This window comes from Protopterus annectens, chromosome 6.part0, assembly GCF_019279795.1.
Source record: "Protopterus annectens isolate FY-2018-M chromosome 6.part0, PAN1.0, whole genome shotgun sequence".
Lineage (NCBI taxonomy): Eukaryota > Metazoa > Chordata > Ceratodontiformes > Protopteridae > Protopterus > Protopterus annectens.
Window position 1 is genome coordinate 1,892,384,177 of NC_056737.1, and position 12,500 is coordinate 1,892,396,676.

The following is a 12,500-nucleotide window of genomic DNA, read 5'->3' on the forward strand; positions in this document are numbered from 1 at the left end:
TTTTCTAAAAGACATTGCAGTGTTCGTTTGACCAAAAAACATACTCTAACATAATGTTACGAGTAAACATCCGTAAAATCAGCTATAGTTGATGAATAATCTACTCGAGTAGTTGGAATGAAAGACAAACAAACACTCCATTTTTTATTTATTTTGCATTTTGTATGGTATATCCAGCATTTTACATTGGCAAAACTATCCGTCCTTTTAAGGACAGGATTATGGAACATTTAAATACTGTCAAAAATAGGGATTGTGACAGGAGTGCTCTTGCAAAACACACTGTGGAAAGTGGACCTGACCATGATTTTCGTTTTTCAGTCATTGGTGTACTTAGTATGGGTCTGAGGTTGGGTGATTATAACAACATGCTTGGACAGTGTGAAGGTTCTTGGATTATAAAACTTCATGCAGATAAACCTCCTGGACTTAATGCTAGTGTGTCTTTGAAACCTTATTTACTAGCCTGACCCATTAAATGACAGCATTTAGTTTAATGGAATGTCTCAGGTTAATATATGAAATCTTAACATTTTTAGAAATAGTTTTATTGCACCTTTAAGTATTTAATTGATTCATTTGTTTTATGCTAATTAAGAGTGTGTTTTTTAGTATTTAATGGCTTCCATGTTGTTTTTATTTGGGGTGATGAAGCACCTTGTAGTGGGTGTGTAAGCCTTTACCATTTTGAATAAACCTTTTATATGAATAGCCTGCTGTGTTTCGTCCTCATCACTTTGGTTTTATTGGATTGGATTGGCTATTGAATTTAAATGGAACAGCAATATAGCACTTGCATGGTTTACTATTCAAATCTGGAAAATGCAATGCTCGACCGATCAAAATGCCGAGCTGAAATGTGGAAATACGTAACATCGAAAAGGCAAAATCCCAGAACTGCAGTAACAGTCCGTTGGAATTTGATCTACTCTACATAACATTAGGTGACGTCAATGGCCCATGGACTTTACTATTTTGCAGGCGGGGGGCAAGCCCCCTTGCACCTGCCACACTCTATGCAAATAATATATACTAATTCCAAGACTGCATTATGGCAGCCCATGCCAGGTGACTGCAGCATCTCTTTTTTTAGCAATAACCTCCTCCTTATGACTTCCCCTTTCCTCAAGTCATAACTCCCAAATACTTATAAATTTATAGGTGTGTACTAGGTTAATGACCACAAAGAGCATATTTAAGCCTACCCATGCATCTCAAATCTCTGACAAGTTCTGGTACCCTTTATAAGTGTAAGCAGGGGTTTGGAGTTAAACTTTTATAAGCAAGACCCTGGGACGTGAACCATTTAGTGTTTGCTTGTGTCCATTAGAGTCAGAGGTGCCAAACCAGGGATGAATTTCCAGTTCCCCATCCAATTGCCCAAGCTACACTTGAATTGGGTTATGATGGAACTCTGCTTCACATGGTGGGAACCTGTTCCAGAGAAAGGTAGTCTCCGGGATGCATACCTGTCTCTCCAGCAGGTCTTATTTATAGCACAAACAAGGTTTAAGTCTTTTCAATGGGTAACTCTGGTGCTATTTGTCTTGCAGATATGCAGGAGGTCCATCAGAATGGGGTCTGAAAATGCCTTGTATGCCAGGCATAGATCTCCCCTCAACAGACTGCAGAAGACAGAATACAGGGATAGGGCCTTGATGTGGTCGGCACAGGACATGTTACTTATGTCCTGTATTCGTTAGTGAGGAACCTCTGTGTTCGTTCCAGTTGTTGGTATGCCCGGTTAGGTAGGTCTGACGAATGCCGAATAGAGTGGGACAATGACTTCCTTGGAATTAGATGCCATAGCTTTGTTTATAAGTTGCACAACATAGAATTATTTCCTCACTACTGTCAACATATGATGGTAAAAGGTGTGATTACTGTCTATTTCTGTCCCCAAGTTACTGGGTCAACACTTGGCTCTGACACCAGTTGTTTGTGTCAGCCCTTCCTGGAGAACATTTATGTTGGTGGGGGACTCAGTGACAGATCCTAGTCTGCAATCATCGGCAAATCTAATAAGTCAGAGGCTACTGACATAGGCCTTAACTTTAGAGAAGTAAATGTCAAAAAGGAGTGGTCCCAGGACCAATCCCTGAGGGTCTCAGCTTGTGACTGGCCTCTTTGTAGAGGTGGACTCCCCAGTTCTGATTTCCTGTCTATGAGTCAGCTGGGTTTCCACTGAGTGACATAAGGGCTTGTACCTAACCTCTTACGCTTGTCAACAATGGCCAACTGGGGAATTTGTGTCAAATGCCTTGGCCAGATCAAGGTAGGCAGTTTGAACCATTTTGCCCTCATCCTTTGTTTTGATGACCATCTCAAAGAAGTCCACCAGATTGAGTAGGTATGACCTGCTCTTGATGAAACCAAACTGGGTTGGGTCCAGTTTCTGGAGGTTTCCTATGTCATTACTGATGATTTCCATGATAATTCTGCCCATGGCTTTGCATATAAAACAAGTGAGACTTTTGGGTCAGTAGTTTCCAGGGTATGTAGAAGCCCAGTCTTTGTGCTGAGGGATGACTGTTGCTGTTCTCCATTCATTAGGTATGAAGTCTGTTTGGAGGTTACAGTTAGATAGCAATTCCAGAGGGCTGGATAGGTCACTTTTCATGCTATTTAGAAGACATCCTGGTATAATGTATGTGCCCATTGATGCAGTGTTCTTGGCATTAGAGAAAGCATTAAAGACATTTCTCTAGTGATAGCAGGGGAAGTTATATTTGATGGTATTTTCTGACGGAAGGCCGAGGGGGAGAGAGGGGTAAAGTTGGAGCTGAATTTGTCGGCCGGTAAGTTTGCTATACCTTCTGGCTCAGTACAGGTGAATGCATTTACAATGATCTCTGCACACAATTGTGTATTGCCTTTGAGGTTGCAGACATAGCTAAAGAATGCCTTGTGGTTGTCCTTGGCCTAGGAGGCCAAATTAACCTCAAATTTGGTTTTGGTAGACTTTATTTGTCCTCTGAGTGCTTTTATCCTGTTGGGTGCTGCACCCCCTAGTTTTTGCCATGATTTTTTCCTTCTGTTATACAGCCTACTGATATTGTGATTCCAACACAGTGGCTTGTTTTTTGAGTAAGTTCTGTACTTCTTCCTGGTGGGTACACATGCCTCTACAGCTATTAACATGCTTGTATATGTTTTTTGTGAACAGTTCTACATAGGTAGCAGTGTTCTCAGGGTTTGTGTGGGTTTGAAATGTTGCCAGGTTATCACTTAATAGTAAGATGTTGACTTAGAATAGTTCCTGAATAGTCCAGGGTTAGCTGGAGTTCTAGGTTTTATTTTTCCTTCAAAGGAGAAGATTTTGTAATCTGACCGTAACAGAGAAGACACTAAACTAGAGGGTGTGCAGCACTCTCCCATATTAGTGAGGACCAGATCCAGTATGGTTGCTCCACTGGTTGGTGCAGTAACAAACTGGTCCAGGGACTTTGCGTTTACAAAATACAGGACTTTCTGACCTTAATAGAGAAGAGGGTGTGCAGCACTCTCCCATATTAGTGAGGACCAGATCCAGTATGGTTGCTCCACTGGTTGGTGCAGTAACAATCTGGTCCAGGGACTTTGAGTTTACAAAATCCAGGACTTTCTGTGCCTGTATTTTTGGTGTTGTTTATGCTGCCCAATTAATAGTGGGGTAATTAAAGTTGCCCATGACAATGGTATTGGGTTGGATTGTGAGTGTTTTAAATAAGTTTAAATATGTGGTATCGGTTTACTGAGTCATAAAGAGGGACTTATAACTTGCAAGAAAGTGGTATTGGATTTTGCCTATGGTGATTTGAACATGGAGAAGCTCAGGCACATTGTCCTGTTTGATCAGTCATGAGGTATATTTATAGGTTCATAGGTTTATACTAGGCTATCTGCCCTAAGGCATTTATAAGCCTAGCCCAAAGTTTTGTGGCTTACGCCACCCCTTATATGAAAAAATACTGTACCCATTAGTTTGTTGTTCCTCTGTCCAGCAGTGACACAGAGATGATTCCCAGGGTAAACCTACGATCTTCCATCCACAGGTCAAGATTTCTCTTGAACAGAGCCAGCGAGGTGCTCTGCCTCACATGGACCGGGATTTTATTCCACAGCATAGGGAGTCTCTGAGTGATAAATCTATCCCTCCAGCACGTCCTATTTATATCCGTGCTAAGGTTTAAGTCGCTTGCTCTAGTGGTTTTGTTGGATTTGGATTTTTTGAGGTGGAGCATGTCCATTAATTCCGGGTTGGACATGGCCTTGTATGTCAGGCACATGTCACCTCTGAGCAGAGGGTATGCGACTGAATAGAGCTGGAGTTTCTTCAATCTGGCAGCATATGACAGATTTTGGAGTCCCTTTATCCTTTTGGTGAGGAACTTTTGGGGTCTCTCTAATTGCTGCAGATGTCGGGTGAGATACATCCCGAATGGGGCATTGTACTCGATCATTGGTCTGATAAGTGAAGAGTACAGGGGAACAATGACCTCACTAGATCTGGATGTGAATCCCTTCATGATCAGGTGGGCAATGTAGAAGGTCTTTCTAACCACTTTAGCAACGTGAGTGTCAAAAGAAAGGCCACTGTCAACCTGGGTCCCCAGGTCCCTGATAACCTCTTCTGTGCTTAGTGGATTGCCACCTATATGGTAGCTTGGGGTTACCTTGTTTTTCCCGAAGGGTATGACTATACATTTTTTGGCGTTTGACTTCAGGCCATGGCTCTGGCACCAGCTATCTGTTTCCGTGAGTCCCTTCTGAAGGATATCCGTGTCCGATGCACTTTCCACTATGGCCCAGTTTGCAGTCGTCTGCAAACTTTGTCAGCCAAAGTCCTCCCATGTTGGCCTGTACTTCTGAGAAATAGATGCCGAACAATAGGGGGCCAAGGACCGAGCCCTGTGGGACACCACTTGTGACCGGCTTGGAGTCTGACATAGCGCCAGCAACTCTAACCCTGTGGGTTCTGTCCTTAAGCCAGTTTGCAACCCATCTTGTGACATATGGGTTTACATTTAAGCTGGTAAGTTTTTCTACAATACCCGAGTGGGGTATTGTGTCGAAAGCCTTTGCAAGGTCAAGGTAGGCTGTATGGACTGCCTTTCCCTCATCAATGGCCTTGGTGACTGTTTCGAAGAAGTCGACCAGGTTCAAAAGGCATGATCTGCCCTTGACGAAGCCAAACTGGGTCGGGTCCAATGATATAAATGCTTATGCTTGATATAAATCGTGACACCTCCACCTTTAGTCCCTGGCTGTGTAGTAGCTAGTCTAAACATGTGGAAAGCATTATAACCTTGCATTGTCGATGTGCTATTCATGGATTTAAACAATGCCTCAGTGAATGCATAGATGTCAGCATTTTCTAAGGTGCAGAAAGGTTCTAGGGAATGAAGTGTTTTGTTTAGACTCCTAGCATTGAGCAGTAACATCTTTGGATTTTCCTGGTTTGGAGTTGCTATATTGGAAGTACTTTCATTTTGGTATTGCCTAAAAAAAGGCACTATGGAGGAGAACACTGTTTCAGCTAATATTTGAAACCCTAGAGGGGAGAGTTGCAGACCATCCCTGGCAAAATAGCTTTGTCTGTTGACCATCTCCTTCCATGCTGACAAATATTACAACCCTTCAGAATGACACCAGAAACTAAGCCAATTATTAAAATCAGTCATCTTTTGTTCATATTGTGGCATCATCCTTGGAGAAAGTAAAATGCTGCTCAAAGCCAGGCTCATAGCAGCCTGGGTCACATATTCAAAGAGCTCAATGACGTCTGTCTTCATACAGTCTACAGAGGTACAGCTCAGGTCATTTACACCCACATAAACTATGACTGACATTGTGGTCCAATGACCTGAGTATGTGCATAATGTGGCAGATCCTGGTCCTTGATAAGCAAATGACCATGACTTTCTCCTTGCTCATTCTGGTGAGAGGGACATCAGTGTGTCTCACAATGAAGTCTCCAATGACCAGAATGTCGGACTGTGTAGCAGCTTGCCTTATGGACTTAGAAGTAGAGGCTCCGTGTGAAGTGGTTGTATGTGTTGATGAAGATGTTGTTTTGAAAGAGTACATTCAGGGCTGCTGAGGGCATTTGTTATGTGTAGTTCATCTAGGTCATCTTTAAGGTTTAGAAAGGTTACATTTACGTGCCTGAGCATATGTGGGTCTATGTGTCTGCTATGAATTGTGTGTGTGTACTACTGATAACCTGATTGACATTAGAAGTGCTTTTACAGCAGAGCTTTGCCTACAGTGACATTGTGTAAATACATCTCTCACATACCGTATCAGTTTGTTTGAGAATTACCTGGTTGTCAGTAAACTTGAGTCAATTTCTACATTACCTCAGGATGCCCATATCCACCAGACTGTTAATGGAGAAACTGGGAAAGTTCATATCCATGGCAACATACCTTTTTTTACTGATTAGGCAGTTGCAGTGAGAATTTAAAGTAGTGTCAGAAGTAGCCAATTAGCAATGCTGGGGGAAGTGCTTGTCACTGCAAAGTAGTTGTCTTGTGTGCAACTAAGGTATTTGTGAAATTTCCCTTGTGCTTAGAAACAAATAGGAAAACTAACCCAAAACTTTTCTGGTCTTCCATTAATAATCTACTACACCCTGGCACCAAATCTAATCCACGCTCATACCCTAACATGACACCTGACCGCATCACCTCTAAATTCAACTCCTACTTCATTGAAACGTTATAAGAAAGGCATTATAAGAGATTTGGGGACACAGGTTGATAGCAACCTCTTCTTCGACCACCACATTGTCACTGTGGGCAGAAAGTCCTTCTATGTGGCACATCTCATTACCAAGGGTTTTGCATCCAGGAAGAAAGAGGACATCATCTCTCACTACTCTTCCCTCATTAAGCCAATCATCGAGTATAATGCCCCATTTGGCATGTACCTCACTAGACATGTGCAACAACTGGAAAGGCCACAACAGTACCTCACAAAGAGGATCCTAGGCCTTAAGCACATGTCCTGCATGGACAGACTCAAAAAACTCCAGCTATTCTCTGTCTCATATCGTCTACTAAGAGGTGATCTCTGCTTGACTTACAAAGCCATGTCTGACACAGCTCCGTTAGAAATGCTACATCTAAAGAAATCCCAATCCCTCCGCACCACATGCTCCAGAGACCTCAACCTCATTACCACAATCAAAAGAACATGCTCGAGGGACAGGTTCATAACCCAGAGACTGCCCATGCTCTGGAATAGACTTCCAATATATGTCAAGCTGAGCACCTCACTGACCCTCTTCAACAGAAATCTTGATGAGTGTATGGGAAATAGAAAGTTCACCCCAGGGATCACTCCAGTGGTGCTACTTGATAGAAGCACTGGGAACTAACGTTGGGCAGCACAATGCCATGGGCACTTCTATGTGCTAGGCTTGTAAAGGCTCCAGGGCCATAAGCCTAGTACTCACCTATGAACCTATGAAACCATAGCCAAACGTACTTCCTCCTTCTCCTCTGCTCTATCATCCAACTTCCTCCTCTCATCCAACTTCTCTCCAACCCAAAAATCTATCAAGGAACCCTACAATCTAGAGGTCAATCTCTTCCCCATATCCACTTCCTACATAAAAAACTCATTCAGAATCTAAAACCCTGTTCTAATTCTCTCGATAATATTCCTGCCAAATTCCTTAAGTTAGCCACTGACTCACTTGCCTACCCTATAAGCATCCTCATCAACAGATCTATCCAGGAGTCCTATGTCGTTTGTCTTTGGAAAAAAAGCTATAATCCTCTCACTACATAAAGGTGGCCCTTCCTCAGAGATCTCAAATTTTCAACCCATTGTTATTCTGTTTCCTATATCAAAAATATTAGAAAAATGCATCGAAAAACAACTCATCCATTACCTTCTAAACAATGACATACTCTCCCCCACCCAACATGGTTTTCGGCCAGAACATAGCACAACTACTGCTCTGATCTCCTTCCTAGATATTATCAATAAAGTCTGTGACATAGGCATTATAGTATCAGCTCTCTTTTTTGGATCTTTCCAAAGCATTTCATACTATCGCCTATATCATTCTCCTGAAGCAACTCTCATTCATAGGACTATCCTCTCAATCACTTAATTGGTTCAAGAGCTATCTTTCTGACAGGTGACATGCTGTCAAATGGCATAACTCTATTTCCCCCTACCTTCACAACCCTACAGGCATCCCACAGGGTTCAATTGTAGGACCTTTCCTGTTTAATATTTTCATAAATAATCTCCACAAAGATATTCCAAACTCCTCCCTCGTCCAATATGCAGATGATTTGACTATAGTCTGCTCTGCTCCCAACCCAAATTCTCTACAACAAATCACCCAAACCGCATTTTCTATAGTAGAATCCTGGCTCCACAAAAACACCTTTCTCTTAATGCCAGAAAACTAAGCTTAAGATGTTTACCCGAAAAGGAATACTATTCTCAATAAAGAAGGTTTCAATATAATCTCTCTAAACTCCACAAAAATTGAATTAGTAACCAATACCAAATTACTAGTTGTCATAACAGATAATAACCTAAAGTTCAATCTGCATGTCCAATCCAATATCAATAAAAACCACAAAAAACTAGGGCTACTTTACAGGTACAACACATTTCTCTAATTACCGACTAAACAAGCTCTTACCTCACCTACCTTCTACCATCTGTAACCTATGGTGTGCCATTGTTAATTAACCTACAGTCTTTCCTGAAACTAAAGCTAGAATCATGTTACAATAAGATTGCCAAATTTGCCACAAGTAGTCGCAGCTCTTCCCTTCATTGCTCTGCTCTAAGGAAACTACAATGGCTAGAATTCCCTCACCACCTATTACTTATTCAGCTAATCACCTCTCATAAACTCACCCATAAACCGTTTAATTGTCCTGCTCTCAGTTCCCGACTTGCCCTCTACTCCCATCTTCAGCCCCTTCGTTCTGAACACCGACACTTACTCCAAATCCATAAACCAACTCTACCTGTAAGAAAACTCCTATACTCCCAGTTTAAATATGCAATTAAAAGCAGAATACAAGTAAAACACAGTGTAAAGAAATGAATCGCAATATATGACATATAAAAAGGCACTAAAGCAATACAAAATACAAGAAAGCAAAAATAAACTAACCATTCTCTCACAGCTTTTCCAGTAAAGCCAAATTAAGTACTAGGCTAGCTACCTTTTCATGTTATTTTAAAACTAGCACATTCCCTTCAAAGGTGAGAATCAAACCCTGTACCTTGTGTCTGTGAGGCAAACATCTTAACCATTATGTGAACTTGGGTATACTTGGTTAACAAATGAGTATTATTATTATAGTACTATTATTATCACTGTCTATGCCAGTTGACTGCAGCATCTCTGATTTTAGCAATGGCCTCCTCCTTTACACTTTACTGGAACCATAACTCCCAGACATTTGAAGTTGTTTGCCATATCCACAAAGTACAGTTATGTACACTTACCATAAATGTAAATGTTCAAGTGTATTCACTGTTGCAGTCATTACATGTGGGTAATCTGCTGGCAGGTTGCCCTCAATTGGCCTGATTAACAAAGTCTTGGGTCCTGCATCGGTTGCTGTCCCTTCTTCCATGACGTCAGGTTGTCGGGGGTATAAAACATGCAGCCGATGCCATTACATCAGTTTTTCTTGCCCCAGATGTCAGGTGCCCCCCAAATGGGGAGCCAAATATTTAAGTAATTAAAAACACAAAAATATACCTCCAAACAAAAGCAAACACACCAAAAAGGCTTTTAAGCATAGTAAAGGAAGGTAGAGGAATAGTAAGAGAAAAAACAGGGGGTTGGAGTGAGGGTAACCTGGACTGTAACAGTGAATACGCTCGAACATCTACATTTATGGTAAGTGTACACAACTCTACTATGTTATTCGTGTTTCACTGTTGCAGTCATTACATCTGGGTAGATTCCCAAAGCTATGGTTGGGAGAATGGATTTATACAGCATTAGGACCAGCTATAAGGCCCTGCAGAACAGCAGTGGCAAAGCCAGCTCTGGATTTAGAGAAGAAAGGTAAATGGTAATGTTTGGTGAACGTATGAACTGAGCTCCATGTAGCAGCTTCTAGAATGTCTCTGGTAGGAACACGTCTGAGAAAGGCTGTAGAAGTAGATGCAGCCCTGGTGGAATGAGATCTGATCCCCTGGGAGATAGTTTTACCAAGGTGCATATAGCAGAAACAAATACAATGGCTTATCCATTTGGAAATAGTCTGCTTTGAAATAGCCTTTCCCTCTGCCACTGCAGCAAATGCCACCAATAGTTGTTCAGATTTTCTTAGAGATTTTGTCCTGTTTAAGTAAAATCTAAGTTGTCTGTGTACATCCAATGAATGCAGAATCCGTTCCCCCTTGTTCTGTGGATTGGGAAAGAAAGATGACAAATGGATGGTCTGATTAAGAGCCACACTGCACTGGATACTACCTTAGGCATGAAGGATGGATTGGTCCTGAGAGACACCCTGTCCGCATGAAAAATAATGCAAGGCTCCACTGCCATAAGAGCCTGTAATTTGGAAATCCTTCTAGCTGAAGTGACTGCTAAAAGGAAAGCTGTTTTCCAGGAGAGAAATTTTAGTCTGCAGTAGCAGCTTGCTTGAAAGGAGGGAGAGTGAGTTTTTCCAATACAAAATTGAGGTCCCAGGCAGGGGTTGGAGCTCTCCTGGGTGGTCTTAAGTGTTTGGCCCCTCTGAGATACTGCTTTAGCAGAGGATGAGAGAAGAGGAGAGGTTTTGTGTTGTAATGAGCTGAAATGTCTGAGGCATGGATTTTTATGGAAGAAAAGGACAGGCCCTTGTGAAGCATCTCAGTTAACTATTGTAGAATCTGAGGAATATTGGGCACTGGTGTACTTATCCCTTGTGATTGATTCCAGGCTCAGAATCCTTTCCATTTGTCAGCATAAGATTTTCTAGAACTAGGCCTTCTTGCCTCCAAAATGACATCCACAACAGGTTTGCTCAGGAATGCTAAGGGTGAATTTAGGTGATTAGCCACGCTGCAAAATTCAAAGTTGGAGTTGAGTGCGCAGAATTTGGTTGTTCTGCTGAGACAGTAAGTAAGTTGTCTGAGGCAGGTGCCACGGTGGAAGGTGTGACACATTGCGGAGGAGAGGGTACCAGTGTTGGCAAGGCCAGTCTGGAGCAATCAAAATCATTTTTGGCTTGTCCTGTTTGACTTTTAGTAGAACTTTGGAGAGCACAGGCAGAGGGGGAAAAGCATAGACTGAATGATAGAGCATCCACTTTCCAGGCTTTTTTGTGATGAGTTCTTGTGCAGACTTTGTCCAACTGATAGTTCTGGGGTGAGGCAAAATGATCTATGTCTGGACTCCCCCATTTGCGTGTCAACATGTTAAAAATCCGTGGTTCCAGTTTCCATTCATGTGGGTCCATGAGATTTCTGCTTTGTTCGTCTGCCAGAGTATTCAGCTTTCCTAGCAGGAATTGAGCTTGTAGATGAATTTGATAGGTTAAGGCTGTGTTCCACATAGCCATGGCTAGTCTGCAAAGGGGGTAGGAGTGTGTACCCCCCTGCTTGTTTATGTACCACATAACTGTGGTGTTGTCTGTCTTTATCATTAATTGTCCAGGATGAAGGTAGTCCTTGAAGGCTGTCAGTGCATTCTGTACAGCTAGCATCTCTTTTTGATTGATATGAATATGCATTTGATTTGGGCTCCATTTGCCCTATATGCACTTCCCTGCCAGATGAGCCCCCCAAGCATAGTCTGATGCATCTCTAGTTAGGGTTTGTGTGGCAGGGAGTGGAGTGAATGGCAGTGCCTTGTTTTGGTGGCAGGCCTCTGCCCACCATAGGAACTCTAGTTGCAGGCAAGGTATGATATGAATCATTGTTTCCAGGCTGTGACAATGTTGACTCCATAAACCTTTTAAGTACCACTGACATTTCCTCATATGCAGTCTTGCATATGGAATTAGAATAATGCAGGAGGCCATGAACCCCAAAGCTTACAGAATTTGTCTTGTACATAGCAGGGTTTTAGTGTCCACCTGTTTGAAGTAAATTACCAATTGAATTTGCTTTTCTGGCGTAAGGTAAGCCATCTGGGCAGATGTATTCAAGCTTGCACCCAGGAATGTAATTTTTTGAGAGGGTACCAGTTGTGATTTCTTTTCGTTTATGGTATACCCTAGACAAGTTAGAACACTTTTTACAAATGACAGATGTTTTAGAAGAATGTCCCTGTTTTCTGCCTGAATTAGACAATCATCCAGGTATGGATATATTTGAATATTTCTTTGCCTGAAAAATGCAATTACTGGAACCAGGCACTTTGTGAAGACCCTGGGCACAGTAGATAAGCCAAAGGGCAGTGCAGAGAATTGGTAATGCAAGTAGCCTGCTTTGAAGCAGAGGTATCTTTTGCAAGACTCCCTGCTTGGGATATGCAGGTAAGCCTCTTTTAAGTCTAGAGTTACCAACCAGGCATCTTTGCCTAGCATAGG

General features: G+C 42.1%; 1 protein-coding gene across 1 annotated transcript in view; it reads right to left on the reverse strand.

Moving 5' to 3' along the window:
• Positions 1-12,500, reverse strand: part of WNT6 (Wnt family member 6) — a 1,614,901-nt gene that overhangs the window by 1,400,606 nt on the left and 201,795 nt on the right. The gene's annotated exons all lie outside the window — the stretch shown is intronic.